Source organism: Prunus persica, chromosome G1 (assembly GCF_000346465.2).
Source record: "Prunus persica cultivar Lovell chromosome G1, Prunus_persica_NCBIv2, whole genome shotgun sequence".
NCBI lineage: Eukaryota > Viridiplantae > Streptophyta > Magnoliopsida > Rosales > Rosaceae > Prunus > Prunus persica.
The window spans coordinates 24,310,469-24,329,489 of record NC_034009.1 but is presented as its reverse complement, the minus strand read 5'-3'; the positions used below and the strand labels follow the sequence as shown (position 1 = coordinate 24,329,489).

Sequence of the window (19,021 nt, the reverse complement as noted above, 5' to 3'; positions counted from 1 at the left end):
CCCAATAAACCTTCCTTAGAGAAAAAACTATCTTCATAGTCAATTAGCTGGACGTTCTTACAACAACCAATTGTTATTGAGATTCAAACTTAATGAATGATTGAGATATATACACGACATAGTCTCTCTTTTTTTTTTTACTTTTAATAAAAGCGATCGATATTGGGTGGGTGAGATTCAAACACAGAATCTTGAGTGTGTTGAGGCCCAAAAAAATCTAAGAGTATGCCCAAATATATTCCCTACCCAGTGCGACACCTTACTGAGAAGAAACCCCCATTTGGGCACACGAAAGTTCATCATACACTCTCACGTGAGTTGCAATCCACGTGCCACGCCAAGCAAATACGCAACACGCCAAGTAAAAAGGTCGTAGCAAGCCTGTAAAATGTACTGGCTCTATGAACCCATGCTAAATGTTATCTCGTCAAGCGTCGTTTTGACTCGACCATAGCCATTTAAAAAACAATAAAATTCGAGCACGAGCATGCCAATCGACATGCAATGCCAAGCGGAAAACCATTATTTTGCACTTAGCCACGCTACAAGCTTAAGTGAGCCCTAGCCACGCAAATGCCCAGGGCTTGATGAGTGGGTTGTGGTATGGATGGTTACAAGCATTCACATGGCCCATTGATGAGCCAAAAAGTGGAAATTTTGGGCTGCTTGGGAACTCCAAAACTCAACCCATTTCTTTAGCCCAATTCACTATAAATATAAAAAATATAAAACTAGTAGGAAAAAAATAAAAAATAAAACCAACCTAATTTTTCCACGACTTTTCCATCCCCTTCTAACACCAGTTCTCACTCATTGCCAAAGTAGCGCGTAGGCCTCATCATTTGTCCCGCGGGATCATGGGCCGATGGGGGCCCTCCAGACCCATCGAAAAAAAGCCCGGCCTGGCCAGTTATGGGCTTTGAGATGGCACGGCCCGCCTTAGGCTGAGCTATGTTTGGGCTTGGGTGTCTGAAGCTCGGCCCAGTCGAATTAAGCCCAAGAAAGCCCGGCCCAGCCCGCCCACAAAAGTCCGGCCCGTTAGGCCCATATACATATATAATTATGTATAAATAAGAGTTTAGGTTTAGGATTATATCACTTAAATCACATATATAATTTGTTTCGTTTCATTTACTTTTCTTTACTCATTCCTAGTTTATAATTGGATGATTAGCACATTAATTTGTGTCAATTATTAATTCAACAATTTTATATATATATATATAAGATGAAGAACATATCACACCACCAAATATAATCATGTCACGAAACATAATCATGCCACCAAATATAATCATGTTTTTCTTGAACATATCACCAAATATTTGCAAATTTATTCATACCATCCTTTAAAAAAATATTTTTTTGATACTTATTATTTTTTAAAATTATTTCTTAAAACGTATTATGATCTAATTATGTAATAACCTCAAAAATAATACTTGATTTTATTATTTTTATGGAAAATCTTATAAGTTGTGTAACTTTAATTGGTGTTTTATGAATTTGGTTTGATGTGAAAATATTAGAATTAAGTGAGTTTAATCTCAAATTTGGACTAAAATGCCCTTATGATTAAGTTTATGATTTTTTTTTAATGAAGTAGGGCCCGTTTAGGCCCGGCCCGATGGGCTTTCTTAAGCCTGATTCATGGGTTTGGCTTGGACTTTGAATTTTTTTTAAAAGCCCAGCCCGGCCCGGCCCAAGCCCATTAAATTTGAGCCGGGTTAGCCCGGCCTGGCCCATTGACGATCCCCACTAGCGCGCCCCCACCCCCCCAAAAAAAAAAAAAATTTGTAGAAGAGTAGAAACAAAGAAAGAAAAGTGATTGAGCCAACAAGATTTCCAAACACATTTTTTAAATTGAAAAATCAACACCGAATAACTTAATAAAAAATTTACAAAACAAAAATCTGTGTTCTAGTGGCATGGTTCTGTTTGCTTTTCCTTTAGATATAGCCTTCGCAAGGTCAATCTACCATCATATTGAAGGGGATGTGTAGTGAACAAATGTTCAGAGCAATGATCTACAGTTTCTAAATTCATCTTCCTGTGATGTGTTGTGAAGAAATACGTGGGTATGAGATCTAAGCCTAGTAAAGCAAGTAACACCAAAATTTTGAAAAATAATAATAACGGGCTAACAGAAGAAAAGGTTGCAATGGTAAAAGAAAGGTGTGGCCACAGCTAAGGTGGAAAGAAAAATATATGTTCATCTTTGAGAAGAGGAGAGGAAAAAGCACAATACATAAACACACATCCTTATGGGTGAGGAGTGAGGAGCGCCAACGACTCTCAATGTTGGCAACTGGAGAATCACTAATCGGCATTAGCCATTAGCTCTGATACCATGTAGAAACTGATTTTTCCTTAGTAATTCATATGATCATTATATAATATATATATATATACACACACACACACACACAAGTTTGTAGGGAAAAATCTACAATTAGAGCAAGCTATTATCATAAACATAAATATGGAGTTATGACCTAATAACAATATAACTGACAATTGACCATTTCTTGTCATTAATAAGATTAATTATTGTAACTGAAATACTATTGTAACTCCCTAATAAAAGCATAAATCCATTTATTTTAGAAACCATAGCTAGCTAGGTTTGGTTCTCCTAATACTTGATGGGCACAGCTATTAGAGGGTGAGCCATCTGTAAAGTGATGCCAAACTTCTCTTCCATGTTCATTTTTTCGGCACAACTCCATCTTCAAGCTTCCAATTATCAAACGAGTTAATAAGTGCACCCAACATCAAATTCAACATTCTCATCGCAAAAGGCAATCCAGGACATATTCTCCTCCCACCACCAAACGGAATAAGTTCAAAGTTATGGCCGGTAACGTCGATATCCAAAAACAAAAACCTTTCAGGGATAAATGAGGTAGGGCTGTCCCAAATGTTGGGGTCTCTGCCAATAGCCCATGCGTTGGCCAACACTTGTGCACCCTTTGGTACAATGTAACCGCAGATTTCTGTCTGCTTGGGCTCTGCGAGGGAGAAGAAGTGGGGCAACTGGGTGCAGCCAGAAGGTCTCTTTGATTATGGCTTGTAAGTAAGGGAGCCGAGTGATGTCTGATTCCTGCACTGATTTTCCTTTGCCAATGACTTGCTTCAGCTCCTCTTGAGCTTTTGACAGCTTTTCAAGGTTGCGTAATAGCTCAGCCATTGCCCATTCTAATGTGGCTGAAGTTGTATCTGTGGCCGCACTAAATAAATCCTAATTCACCAAAAAGTTAATTAGTCATTAAATTAATATGGGCACATAGACATATAATGAGCAAATAAAATTATATATATATTTTTTAGTTTTTTTTTTTAAATTTTTGTTTTTTATACAAGCGATGTAGGGGGATTCGAACACAAGACATTGATCAGTGTTGACATTCACTACTACAAAAAGGGCAATAGACGACGGGAATTCACCGTCGTCTAGGAAGTTTTCTAACCGTCGTGAAATCGACCGACATCTTTTTAAAAACAAAACCACGACGGTAAAACGGAGACGTTGTTCACCAAGAAACAACGTCAGAATTAATAAAAGCCGACGTAAAAGTAAAGAAAATGACCACCAAAATAACTGATAATGAACTTGTAAACGACTCAATTTGGGAAACAACCGTCGTCTAAATTAAAAAACATGACGTTGTTTAGTAAAATACCGCCTCAAAAAAAACCACCCCGTCATAAACAATCAACGGCATGCCGTTGATGAAGACATTCCACAACACATGATGATATATTACATCACTTTTGTTTCCAAATATGACGTTGAAAATATTGTACACCGTCAGTCTTAACTTAGAAGTTGACGTATTAAAAGACATACACACGTCTATTAGTATATCAGAGACGACGTTAGGAAAACATACCATGACACCTTTGTTTCCACAGGAAACGTTGTTTTAGTACATTTCATGACACATGGTCAAAAAGTAGACGTGAAAACTGTTAATGACGTCAGTAAATATGGGAATAAACAGGTTCGTACGTCTCTTTTACTTTAAACTCTGATGGTGAAATATGATTTACAACGTCAGTTATTATAAACACCGTGTTGTTTGTCTTGATACAAACGTCGCATAACCTATCAAAAACGACGTGGTTACACTCTACTACATCACCTTTGTTTTTACAGACGACGTTTGTGTGTAATATTGCACGACATATTGTCACCAGGGAGACATGAAAACAATTAATGACGCCAGTAAATATGGGAAGAATGAGGTTTTTACGTCTCCTTTATTTTAAATAATGATGGTGAAAAGTACTTACAATGTCGGTTGAATATAAAAGGCGACGTGGTTACCTTTTTCTACATCATTTTTATTTCTAAAGGCGACGTAATTCATTTTCTCACCATATCCTAAAGACATAAATTGACGTGGTATATTGTAAAGACGTTTCGTAATAATAGTGTATCGTCGTGTTTGTGAAGTATGACGACGGTATATTTGTTACGAGCTCGTTTTATCTTCTTTTAAATGCCGTCTCTTTTTGCCTTCCCGTCGTGATATCCTGTAACAACGGCTTTTCATTACCGTCCTTGTTTTATTATTATGTGCAGTCTTTTGAATTATGTTTTAGATGGTGGAAAGTACATCGAGGCCGTCTCATTGGAGACATACGATGTAATGTCCATTTTTTTAAACCGACGTCTTTAGCATATTTATCTTTGTTTTTTTTTTTATAGGTTTTAAGGTCTGTTTTTGCAATAATGTTAACAGTACCGTTGTATTTTGGTACTTGAACCAGATTTTTTTGTACTGAAAACTTTGAGCCCAAACCCTGTATAATGAAAGTGAAAAAAATGCAATACAATTTTTTACAAAATTAATGTCATACACAGCCATTTAGGGCGTAAGTAATGTCATAAATTACAAGCATCATTCAATCCATATATCTTCACACCCATCTCGAATATTTTGACTCCCAGACTCACCGGCTAGTTCATCAAATGTGTCAACATTTGGCATCCCTCTAGTAAATGGCTCACACTCAATTCTCACATCACCTAAGACATCATCACCAATAACATCATTATATTCTCTATTAGGCATTGATAACACTACTGACCAACCATGATGCATTGGGTCGTCAACAAAAAATACTTGTTTGAAATGAGAAGCCGTAACAAATTAGTCATTCCTATGTCCAATTTTAATCATATCTACAAGGGTAAATCCAAGTTCGTCGACTATAAGGCCAGAAGTGCTATCTATCCAATCACACCTAAACACTGTGATTGTAAACTTTTGGTAATCAAGGTCCCAAATATCTTGAATGACACCATAAAAACCCATATTTGAGACAATTGGGTTCTTATCCTTGACACTAGCAACTTGCATAGTATGTGCAAGTAAATAAACTCCACTATTTTGAACTGCACGCACATCATCTTGTGCCTTGGTGTTAAATTTAATACCTTTGATAAGATAGCTCCTATATGATGGCACTGCCATGCTTGGACCAGCCGCTAGCCACCTCAAATTTTCTGATACTCCATTATTATCTTCCCTATTAAGTTGACATTGAACCTGCAAATGAATCATATCTTAATTCAATCTAACATAAAAAGAAGAAAATTAAAAGTGCAATATGTTATTCAATTACATATACCTTAAAGCGTAGCCGTTGAAGGAAAGTGGTATTGTGCTTATCTTGTAGCCACTTTGTTCTCTTTCTAAATTTTGGATAAGTAGTCTTGATGTGGATCATATGTTCTCTACATAACACGAAAAATTCAAACATTACAGTCCCAAACATATCAGATAAACATAAGGAATATAATTTAAAATGACTACTTAAGAATAAAACTCATACTCGATATAAGGTAGAACTTCCTCCGTATTCTCCAAGACATATAGATGTGCCTGATTCAACAAGTCCCGATCAACTAAACTCACTGTGCAACCTGATAAGGGCTTTGAAAGTCCCATCTTCTGGCTTGATGGCACTCCAACTGTACTAACATCAGATAAATGCTCGGTGCAAAACTCTACAGCTTATTCAGCTATATATCGCTCAGCAATGCAACCTTCAAGATGATTACGGTTCTGAACATACCCCTTTAGCACTTTCATATATCTTTCGAACGAATACATCCATCTAAAATAAACTGGCCCACATAGACAAACTTCTCTGAGATGAACCATGATATCGAAGAATGAAGAGGGAAAGTACTTCTCAAGCAAACACAAAGTTACTACTACATCTTCTTCCAACTTATCTAGCTTGGAAACATCTACCGTCTTTGCACATATAGCATTGAAGAAGAAGCACAATCGAGTTATTGCATACCTTACAGGCTTCTCCAGAACAGAACGAATTGCCACAGGGAGCAACTGTTGCATCAAGGTATGACAATCATGTGATTTAAGCCCAATAAGTCTTGAATCTTGTAAAGATACAAGATTTTTAATATTTAAAGAGTAACCTTCAGGGACCTTCATACCATAGAAAGAATTGCAAACCGCTCTCTTCTCTGCTCTTGACAAATTCCAAGGCCCTGGAGGCAAGCGAGTATGTCTTTCTCCATACTCGGGTTGCAAATCAATCTTGACCCCAATGTTCAATAAATCCAATGAGCAGCAATCCCATCTTTATTTTTTCTAGGGTTCTCCAACAACGTACCAATGATACTATCATAAACATTTTTCTCGATGTGCATAACATCAAGGGCATGCCTCACAGGAAGGTATTTCCAATACTCGAAATCAAAGAATTTTGACTTCTTCTTCCAACAAACTCTGTCACCATCATTTTCACTTCCACCTCCCCCTTTTTTTTAGCCCCATTTATAATTAATACCTTCAACCATTTGTAACACTTCTTCTCCAGTTAATGGCTTTGGAGGGGTGTCATATTCAGGTTTCCCATTAAAAGCTGAATGTTGCCTCCGATATGGACGATATATTGGTAACCATTTTCTATGCCCGATGTAACATATTTTGTGGCCATTTTTCAACCTGTGACTAGGTGTATCATCACCGCATATTGGACAAGCTTTATATCCTTTTACAATACAACCGGATAAGTTTCCATAAGCAAGAAAATCATTAATTGTCCACAGTAATGCAGCTCTGAGTGTAAAGTATTCTCCTATATGAGCATCATACACTCCTTTAATCTCATCCCACAAAAATTTTAAATCATCAATCAAAGGCTCTAAGTAGATGTCTATATCATTTCCGGGTTGTTTCAGACCGAAAATCAATAAGGTCAACATCATGAACTTTCGTTTCATGCATAGCCATGGTGGGAGATTATATGTAACTAAGATAACTGGCCAACAACTGTATATGGTACTTAGAGAATTGTAGGGATTGAATCCATCATATGAGAGAGCCAGTCTCAAGTTTCTCGGCTCATTACCAAACTCAGGCCATTTATCATCAACGAGTTTCCAAGAGGGAGAATCAGCCGGATGAAACATCTGACATTCAATTGCTTTTCTATTAGCATGCCAAGTCAAACTCTTAGCTGTCTTGCGTGATTGAAACATCCTTTTAAATCTTGAAATTGGTGGAAAATACCACACTACCTTTGCTGGGACACCCTCTTTCAAGATTGAATCTTTGTCTTCCTTCCATCTTCAGATTCCACAAGTAGGACAATGAGTTGAATGTTCATACTCATTCCTATACAAGATGCAATCATTGGGGCATGCGTAGATTTTCTCATAAGTCAACCCCAATGCACACAAAGTCTTTTTTGCCTCATACATAAAGGAAGGTATTGTATTTCCTTCTGGAAGCAATTCTCCTTGAAGTACCAACAATTCTGTAAAATAGACATCACTTATCCCATGCTTTGCCTTCGAATTATATAACTTCACTAATGCCGACAACTTGGTGTACTTACTACAACCAAGGTACAAGGGTTGATCTCCATTGCCAATCACATTGGCTAACTCATAAGGATCGGATCCAAAATCACCTAAATCATTATCATCCATCTCTATTTCTTCAGACACAAAACTGAACCTACTATGTTCATCATCTTCTTCCACAATTCTACTAGCATTAGTAGTTGCTTGCCAAGGTTCTCCGTGAAATGTCCAATTCTTATAACTTTGGTCAACTCCATTAAAGTATAAGTGGTCCCTTATAATTCCAACCCCAAACAATCGAACATTCCCACATTTAACACATGGACAGTGAATATGTGTTGTGGTTAGAAGATTTTCTATTGAAAATTTCAAAAATGCTTTCACCTCTAACTCATATGCCTTCGATCTTCTATCCGCGTGCATCCATGACTTATCCATCTCTGAAAAAATATCCTATTATTTATAATAAGGTGAAAAAACAAGCAATGACCATCACTATAGCAGATTATAATTACTTTGATAGAAAGTAATTTAACATAAAGACAAAGGTTTTTTAAAACATCCAACGTTTTATACTTATACAGACGTCGGTTTTTGAAAAAAACCGATGTTTTAAGCTAGTAAATAGTTATTCTGAAAACAGGAATACAATTACATACGACGGTATTTAAATAAACACTGCCTTGTAAGTCAAATAAAGACGACGGTTTTTACGAAAAACCGTTTTCAAACTCTTAAAGAAAAGGAGGCTAAATCTTTTTTTATTCAGACCATTTCCAAGAACCCAACATATGTTAATAACCCATAACATTAAATTTTTATGAAAAGCATGCAAATATTAAATCCATTCCCTATTTATAGAGATTGATGAAGAACATACCTACGAAAACATTAAAAGATCGCAAAACATATATATATATATATAACCCAACAATGCAGTCTATGATTTTAGAATAATCTTCTAAACCCTAAACATATATCTAAAGCCATTCCCTAAACCCTATATGTTTGTACTTCAGAACCCAGAACTGAATATCTACCAATGAATTAAGAAGCATGATATTAGGGTTTGTACTACCAGGCAGGCAGAGCTCACAGATTATGGCCTCCTTGGATTTGACAGATTATGGCCCCCTTGGATTAGAGTTGAAGTGAGAGAGCGAATTGTTAGAGTTGAAGTGAGACAGAGAAATCGTAGACTTAGAGCGAAATTTGAAAATTTTAGGTCGCGGCCAAATATTTAGAAAGCGCACTTCTTCAAACATCGACGGAAATCATACAAAACCGTCGTTAAAAACACGTCGGTTAATAAATGAAATACGACGTCGTAAAGCACTAAAACGGCGGTAAAACATAAAACCGACGTCGAAGGAACTAAATAATATTCCTGGGATTTGGTTTTGCTGGGATTCGAACGCGTGTGAGCAAGGGACAGGAAAAAAAAAATACAACCCTGGCGTCATATACTAAACCCTAAACCCTAAACATTAAATTATAAATTTGTAAAACAAAATGGTAAAAAAGGTTTAGGGTTTAGGGTTTAGGGTGGTTATATACTAAACCCTAAATACCTAAACCCCTAAACCCTAAATACCTAAACTCCTAAACCCTAAACCCTAACCCTAAACCCTAACCCTAAAGCCTAAACCTTAAATAATAATATATTTTAAAAAAAATTGTAAAAAAAATACAAATGTTTGAGAAAAATAAACCGAAAATTGTTATGGACTCCTTACGACAATGCCGTCTAAATTAGGTTGCTAAAACCGGTATTTAAAAATACATATATATCCCACCAATGAATGACACAAGCCATATGATTGTTTGAAGAAACTATAAGGGATGTTGTGATTTATTTGTTTATGTGGACATTTTTCATTTTTATAACTCAAATTACATTTTTGAAAGCTTTAGGACAAAGCAAATATCTTAATGACTGCATAGGAGTTGTGGTGCATTTTTTGGAAATTTTACAAATTTATTATGAATATTATGAATTAAGGTCAATAAAAAATTGTTATAAACACAACAAACCACGTCAGTTTTAAATCTAGATACCGACGTTGTATGAATGTTAAACTTCGTTATTTATACAGATACCGACTTTGTAAAGATTTACGACGTCACAGGATCTGGACGTTGTCTTGTTACTCTTACGTCGTCTATGGTATTAACCGAAGGGGTAAAGATAATAGACGTTACACAGTTTGTTCTTATAAATAAACCGATGTTGTAGTGAAGTTCAAAAGTCAGAAAATAAGTCAAAACTGCCACTAAATATTATATAAGACATCAGGACTATATACGTCGCGTAAATAAAATAACGTCGTTGTAAGTATTTCAATATTCATTTGAAAATTCATAAGTTGACAAGACGACGGTTTTAAAAAAGGAAGGTCATTGAAATTGCATAAGATGGCGTATGTTATCAAGTTATCGACGTGGTATTTGCTTCATGGCTCTTTTTTGTGTTAGCAACGTCGTTTATTGTCTTTTAAAATATACCGTCGTGTTACAGGAGTTTACATGTCATTTAATGAATTTACGGTCGTTTGTTTATTTTCAAGTTTCATAAGACGACTGTTGTTGAAACTATTATGTCGTTGGAAGGGTCTTCAGACTACGGTTTAAGGAGTTACTTTAGTTTTAAAAACTGAATACCAATTTTTATTGACAGCCAAAAAAGACATATACATTATACCCTAAACCCTGTACAAAAAATTGTCTATTCTAAAAAAAAATATGTACATTTTTCATAATTGTTTGTAAAAATCCTCTACTCCATATGAAGGCAAACAAAATATGCCCATTCTTTCCTCACTTCTTCAATGGCTTCTTGGGGGTATGGTGCTTGATCTTTGCCCTTTTTAAACTGCAATCAATAAAACATCATTATTTAGCCTTCATGAATGGTTTTGTAGGATCTGTGGCAGAGTACATAGAACTACCGTCGTGGTATATCGATTCAAACAATAGTAATTCTATTTTCCGTCGTCCACTTACAAAAACCACATAAATTAAAATCATAAAGTTTTCCATTTACGTTCTTCTCAAACTCCAAAGAAGGATCTATGATGATGTCTCTCATAAAGCGCATGACATAATAGCCACACTCTACACTGCTGGGTTGCTTTGGTGTGCCTTGTAGAGTTTTCCAAATAGGTGCTTTACAGCTTTGTCTGCCTATGTGTGAATTATACATCTTGATAGCACTGTTTCATGACAACAAAGTGTTATTTAAAAAAAATAATTTAGGCTACAAACACACATTACACTTGAGTAGATCAACTTACGTGTTCACTATGTTTTTGCACTCATCATCAACCACTCGATTTCCGGGTAGTGGATCTAGAAAATACACAGTCTCCCTCTTTGGTCTCACAATAAGCAAGACCCAATGACGGCTACACAAAATAAACATAGAGGTTAAACAGTTTTATATACACTGCATCATACAAAGAAAATCATGTTGACTAACGTACCCTGGATTGTAAGGCATAAAGAAAATATGTTCCCCATCTGTCTTTTGAAGTCGATTGGCTAACAAACGTGATCTTTGAGTTAATGATCCAGAGTTACACTAACTTGACCCGGGTCAATAAAGCCAACCATGTTCACCATATTTGCTGTTTTCAATATATCAAATAAGCACCTACGTATATAAAATGATGTCATGAGTTTTTTAATTTTTTCAAAGAAAGGAGAGTGTGAAATGACAATGAGTTGATAAGGACAAACCTCATGTATACAACAACCACGGTAGAGCCAATTTCATCCATCGCTGCAAACTGTATAATATCTTCAATCAAGATGAAGTTTGACACTCAAAACCAAACACCTCCTTCTCAACTGTAAATATCTTAGCCTTCTCATGAACCTTTAATGTCGTCTCCATATAACGACAAAGGGCTTGTAAAGAAGATGGCAAGACTAGGTTTGAGTAATCTGGTACTTGTTGTTCATTCTCAGAAACGTCCAAGCACTTGTCTTTCTGCTTGAAGAAATAAGGAAAGATATATAATACAGCAGTGAAAAAATCAGAGTAAACTACACAAACTTAAACGTCATGGTAATTGAGATAAAACGACGGGGAAGATAAAAAAAACGACGTGTAAATTAAATAACCATGACAGCAAGTGAAAACCGTTGTCGTATGTATCAATTACGTCAGTAGAAAACATAGCCCTAGAAAATTAACAATTGCCAATATCAATTTAAAAGCATGCTTTAGCATAAATACAAATAACATGAAATGCAGAGAGAGAGAGAGAGAGAGAGAGAGAGAGAGAGAGAGAGTGGAACAGAGTGAGTGAAGAAAGATTGAAAAAAAAAATGACACTATTTGAATCCACAACACCGTCGTGGTACTAGAATTCCAACGACGGTTTATTTAACAAACAGACGTAATATGAAGTTAAAACAATGGTTACTAAAAACCGTCGTCTTATGACTTTATTACGTCGGTATAAAACAGAGCCCTCCAAAATTAACAAATGCAAATACAAACTTAAAAGCATGCGTTAGCAGAAATGCAAATAACATCAACTGCAGATAAAGAGAGAGAGAAAGAGAGTTTCAAATTTCAGAGAATTTACCATGTCAGCTTGATGTTTTGCATCTTTGGATTTCTGTTTTAAGAAATAAAGAAAGATAAGACAACTTGTACAAAATGAAATATTGCACAAATGTACCGTCGTGGTAAGACTACACACGACGGTTAATACAAGAAAACGCCATCTAATTTATATTGAGACGACGGTAAATAAAAGACGTCGTTGTGGGTTGTTTCTAACGTCTGTAATTAAGATAACAACGTATAATTGGTTTTCAAAAGCAGTATGCATAGTTCATAGAAGTTACCATTTCTTCTTGCTTTTCTCCATCTTTGGCATTATCATCCTCAAAACTGAGGGCTCTGACATCCAGTGCCCCAGAGCAGCTTACTTTATTCGACTTTGGATTTTTGGGACTTTGCTCAAGACCTTGGAAAGTTGTCAGTTTCAGTACGCTTGGATCAAAATTTGAAATTAGTTGGCACAGCTGATTCAGCAAATTCTCCCTCTCAACTTCTACCAATTGCTTGGTTCCAGCCTCCATCTTCAAGGTCTCTTCTTTAAGGAAATCTCTTACACTTTCCTTTAATTGATTGGCAAACTTTACCCTCTGTTGTCTAGGTAAATTGAAGTATTGCCTAGTGAAAATCCCAGCCCCAACACCTCTAACTCTCCCTGGATGCTCGGGACCCAAGGTCATAATCAACACATCATTACTTTCAGAGACAGTAAGAGTGCCTCACTGACTTGTTTTTGCAATTCATCCTAATTAACACAAAGACACATTAAAGAGTCAATAAAAACAGAAAGTTAGTTTCATATGCAAGTCTAATTAAAATTCCAATGCAGTTTAATACAAATTTAAAACAGAGTGAAGTGAATTTAGGCTTACAATTAATTTTGTTTTCTCCGCAACCTTTGGATCGGGGATGTTACCGTGTTTGTCTTCTCTAGCTTTCTTCCACAAGGTAGATCGATCAATTTCTACCCCTAGCATGCTTTCTTCCAAATCATCCTCCAAACCAACATATCCTTTTCAAGACAATCGATGATTGTACTCGCATTTCTCTCTCCTCTGTGCTTGTTCAGCATGTACAGACTCAAATTGTTCGGACTACAAAGGCATCCCAGTCTGCTTTCTCTATGAATTTATATAATTCAGGGGGTTGTCTTAACTTCTCCTTCTCATTGATGAATGGAAGGATATGATACCTCATTAATGTAGACTTGAAATCCTTCCATTTCTTGCCAGCAGATGATAACACCATTTTTTTACCCCCTTGCCCTACCACATAAGCCATGTCAACAGCTTCTCAAATCTTCTCTTTTATATCCTTGGGGATTTCAGTCCATTTCTTGTCCACAATTGGGACTCTGGACCGTGCCAGCACACCAATGTAGGACTGCATCTCAGTATGTGCAGGGCCATATGGTTTCCCCCTTTTGTTGTACTCAATAACTGGCTTGATTTTCTGCAATTTTCTCTTCACAACACGGGGCATTGTGTTTATACCACGACTAGACTTTGGCTCCTCAGAAAATGTTGTCGTGCTGCCTGGTTCTGTCTCAGCAGATAAAACAAATTTCATCTTCTTCAAGGGCTTGGTTTGAGGTTTTGAAACTTTAAGCTCCTTACATTCATTTTTGTTCAAGCTAGAATCCTTACTTGGCGCTTGAGAAACCATGGTTACAGAGAAATCAAACCTGCAAGCAGAGAAAAATAAAATAAAAGTCAATAAAAAAATGATGCTTATTTAAAAAAAAGACGTAGTATAAAATTTCATACGATGGAATATAATAACAACCGACACAATAAGATTTATATAACGACGGTAGTTAACTACGACGTGGCTTGAAAGTAAATGACATAAATTTTAAATTTTCACGATGGTGGCAAGAAAACGTGGTGGTTTTACATTATAAACGACGTAAAATATAAAATACCGTCGTCTAGAGCAGTGTTTCAACAGGAAAAAAGTAAATATATTTTTCAACAAATGTCGTGGTTTTCAATTACAAAGACGTTAGTAATAAAATACCGTCGTCTTATTAATATGAAATTCATAAACTGTTCCAAGACTTTTTGGTTTACTACTTCAAACACAAAAAAACAGAGTAGATTTTATCATCGCGGTCAATGACACTTTGTTCTTTGTCAGTAGATTTTATCCAAAAAGTAAAATGATTTTCGCATAAACAGGAACAAAGATGAGAAATGCTTACCTTTTGCTTGCAATGAAAGTTTTTGCTTGGAGTTGCAAAACAGGAACAAAAATTGTTTTTCAGGGATGAAGACGAAGAGGAGAGGAAGCCGATGAGATTCAGACACAGCACTTTGGGAAGTAAAAATGAGGACAGCGTGAAATTTTTTCTCGGGTTTGGAAACAGTATAAGTGTAGGTCAGGAAAGGCGAAAAGTTTAAAATATTAACGAACCATTTCATAACACGACGCTATTAATTACAACTGCCTAGTAAATTGTTTTACATAGTGGTAAATATGTAGTTTACGCCCTGGTACAGCATATTAAACGACACACACTTTCCCGACTTATTATTTGCGTCGTGGTTTCCATAAAAAAAACCGCCCTAATATGTCTTTACTACGTCGTGAAACTAACATAACCGACGTGGTTATTATTTTATACGTCCAAAGGGTTGGTATGAACCGACGTAGATACCTTTTGTGAAACGGCGTTAGGTGTAATATAACCGACGTGGATTTGAAATTTTTTTTTTATAAATTGAGTTTTTTTTCACGAGTTCTTTCAGTTTCAGTTTTCAATTAGGGTTCCAACTTCTTCTTGCCCTTGGCTCTGTCTCACCTCTTAGGAGGCAATTGTTTGGATGTTGATGTGTGTGTGCATTTGTGTATCTGAAAAACACAAACACACACACATCATCAACTTCCAAAAAATTGTCTTTCTGAATGCAAATCTGTTTCTGCCGTCGTCAAATTTTAGAGGCAATTGTTTGGATGTTGATGTGTATGTGCGTTTGTGTATCTGAAAGACACAAGTACACACACATCATCAACTTCCAAAAAATTGTTTCTCTGAATGCAAATCTGTGGCTGCCGTCGTCAAATTTTAGAGGCAAATTTTTGGATGTTGATGTGTGTGTGCCTTTGTGTATCTCGAAGACACAAAGATACACACATCATCAACTTCTAAAATATTGCCTTTCTCTCACATTGGTAGTCCGATTATGATGAGGAACAAAGTTCCATCTAGTAAGATTTCATAACTCTTGGGATCTCAGAAAAATCTGATTCTGTAGGTGATTTTCTATATAAACCGGCGTGGTTATTCTCAATTCTTATTATTAAGTTGATTTACCAATGTAGGATACCAAAATCCAAGAAATAAAAAGTAAAAAAAAAATATTACTATTAAGCCAACGGTTTAGATATAAGGTGAGACGTATAAAGTGAATAAATACGACGGTAATTTTTAACTTCATGACGTATCTCTTGGGATCTCAGAAAAATCTAATTCTGTGGGCGGTTTTCTATATAAACCATCGTGGTTATTCTCAATTCTTGTCATTAAGTTGATCTATCGTTGTAGGATACCAAAATTCAAGAAATAATTAGTAAAAAAATAATAATATTAAGACGACGGTTTATATATAAGGGTTGACGTATAAATTTAATAAATATGACGGTCATTTTAACTTCACGACGTGGTAAATTTTATTATACTGCTTTAATTGAACAAACCAACGTGGTTAGGGTTATAGATACCGTCGTAGTACGCTGCAAAAAATAATTCAATAAATTTATGTTTACCGTCGTTGTACATTTATTTAATACGGCGGTATTTTGTAATATACCGCCGTGGATTTTTTGAAATTATACGGCGCCGGATACAAAAACTTGGTCGTATTTATTACGGAGTAAAAACGGTGGTTGTTTCTGTACACCGTCATATTTACTTTCTACGTCGGTGGATTCATTCCTTCTGCCGTTGTTTGTGGGCTCAAAGTTTACTCTGAGGAATTCCTTTTTCAATAAGACAACGCTTTTTTAATTAGGTACGTCGTTTTTTAAAAACACTCATTTGAATCTCCATTTTTTAGGTGTTTAAATTAATCATACATGGCGGTTTTATAAAACCGTCGTCTTTTCAAACACGACGACGGTTTTCCGTTAAATCTTTGTTTTTTTCTGGTCGTCTTTTTCACTTTTTGTAGTAGTGATTGTTTATAGTACTAACAGAAACAAAAACATAAACAACAATAATAAGTTATAAATATAAAATCTAAGCAATTTAATTATGAATTCATACAAGGTCATCAAGAACAATTAGTAGAGCTAGAGTAGCAACTAACCAGAAACAAATGTTGAGTTTTAGCCATGTCCATATCCTCATTTTTCTCTTCGCTCATGTTTATAAGAGTATCCAACATATCATTCCCTGTGACATAATCACGTGACTTTCTTGATTCCAACCTTTGGACTGTGAGAATATGAAGGTAAAGAGTCCTACACTATGGTGGGAGTATCCCAACTCCTTATAAGCCCTTGCTAGGTTTCTCAACTTTCTAATGTGGGACTCTTTACCTTCACATTCTCACATGCCCCCGCACGTGTGGCGAATTTTCAAGCCTAACAAGTGGACAACACATTTTGGGTGACGTGGAGCACGTGTGGCCGTTAGGCTTTCACATGTGGGCAACCCACTCTGAAACCATGAAGGAAGTTGAGGTTCCATCCCAAAACCAATTGGCAATGGTGGAAGTAACCCAACTCCTTATAAGCCCTTGCTAGGTTTCTTAACTTTCCAATGTGGGACTCTTTACCTTCACATTCTCATACGCTCCCACACGTGTGGCTAATTTCAAGCCTAACACGTGGACAACACATATTGGGTGACGTGGAGCACATGTGGCCGTTGGGCTTTCACATGTGGGCTAACCTGCTCTGATACCATGAAAGAAGTTGAGGTTCCACCCCAAAACTAATTGGCTATGGGGGGAGTAGCCTAACTCCTTATAAGCCCTTGCTAGGTTTCTCAACTTTCCAATTTGGGACTCTTTACCTTCACATTCTTACACGCCCCAACAATCATGTCGTCAAAAAGGTCAATCATCTTCTGGAAGTGCTTGCCCAAACTTCGCCCTATCCCCATGGGATCAATCTTCTTAAGCACAGGAAAATAGTCAGCCAAGTTTGGTTCCCAACCTCCTCCATAATACTCCACACCAACTCCTTGAACTCTCTAGCCCTCTCAAATTGAGCGACATCAAATTGAGCGTAGTTTTGAAAGCAGCCCTTCCAACTTCAACCGCCTTACCTTTCACAATGATTTCCTTAACATCAGCTATGAGCTCCTGCACTTTTAGGTGACGGTTGGCCTAGTTGGCGTCGAGAACTTTGGCCGCGAAAAGCTGGGAGTTGTATATTTTGTGGAGGTTTCTCTAAGTGGGGGAAACCGTCAGCCAGGCCATGCCGTACTTAGCATGTTTGCAGGCTTGGACTACATCCAGGATAGTTTGATTGTAGAAAAATTGGTCGTGGGTGCGGAGGACTTGTTTTGCCAAGGCGGATGAAGAAACTACAACTGTTGTTATTTCGCCGAGTTGTAAAGTCATAATAGGGCCATAGCATTGTGAAAGCTTGGTTAGAGAGAGATGGGGTTTGTTTCTAAGCTCTAGAAGATTGCCAATGAAGGGAAATGGGTTTGGTCCAGGTGGAAGCCTTGTGGGATGTGATGATCTTCTTGCAAAGGAATAATAGAGGGCATGGATTGAGATCCATGCAACTATAAGACACAATAGTATGAAACTCAAGAAATCCATCTCTCTTTCTCTCTCTCTCTCTCTCTCTCTCTCTCTCTCTCTCTCTCTCTTTTGGGACACTTGTTGAGAGGAAATGTTATCTTCCAATAAAAGTGACAAGACCCGACCCAAATTCCGCTTTGGAATCCAAGCCGGACCCTGTGCGTGTCCGACACCTGGCAGATGTCGGGCACGAATGACCTAATCGCCCTTCTATACAAAGCAAGATAAAATAACAAGGTTGACTTCTACCGAAAAATCGGCAGAGTCTCCCTTGTAACTGGGTAAATACCAAAACATTTACACCTGTCAAACAAGTATATATATATACAACTAACTACCAGCATACGTATATATACATTCCAACAGTTCAATTCTAAGTCTAGAGCAAAACATCAGAGCGACTACTAAGAATTTACTAAGAATTTACAAAGGAGTCAATCATTTTATAAAACAAAAGTCCTACATCAGAAAGGAAAGCGCGGAAGGTGGAAAACGGCCCGGTGGTGGATCCCTGTGCACGCCTACTACCTGGGAGCGCAAAAAATTAAAAAGAGTGAGTGGACCCAAAAACAAAGTTTAGAAAATAGCATATGAACATACTAACCCCACTGTAAAAATAGTTATACAAACTGAATTATTCTCTTTATTTCTGAAATCAATACACTCATATAATTATACATGTATATAAGCCAAGCATACTCATGGTCAACATTAATTTCTTAAGGCATTGAAAACAGTTTAAAACTACCACCTAGGTGTACCCTTTATTTCCGTCAATTCCTTATATCCGTCAATTCCTTGCATCACCATAGGTGACACGTACTCGCAGGTCTC

The 19,021-nt window shown here is 36.7% G+C and overlaps 1 pseudogene; it reads right to left on the bottom strand.

Moving 5' to 3' along the window:
* LOC18793595 lies at nt 2,636–18,214 on the bottom strand (annotated as a pseudogene).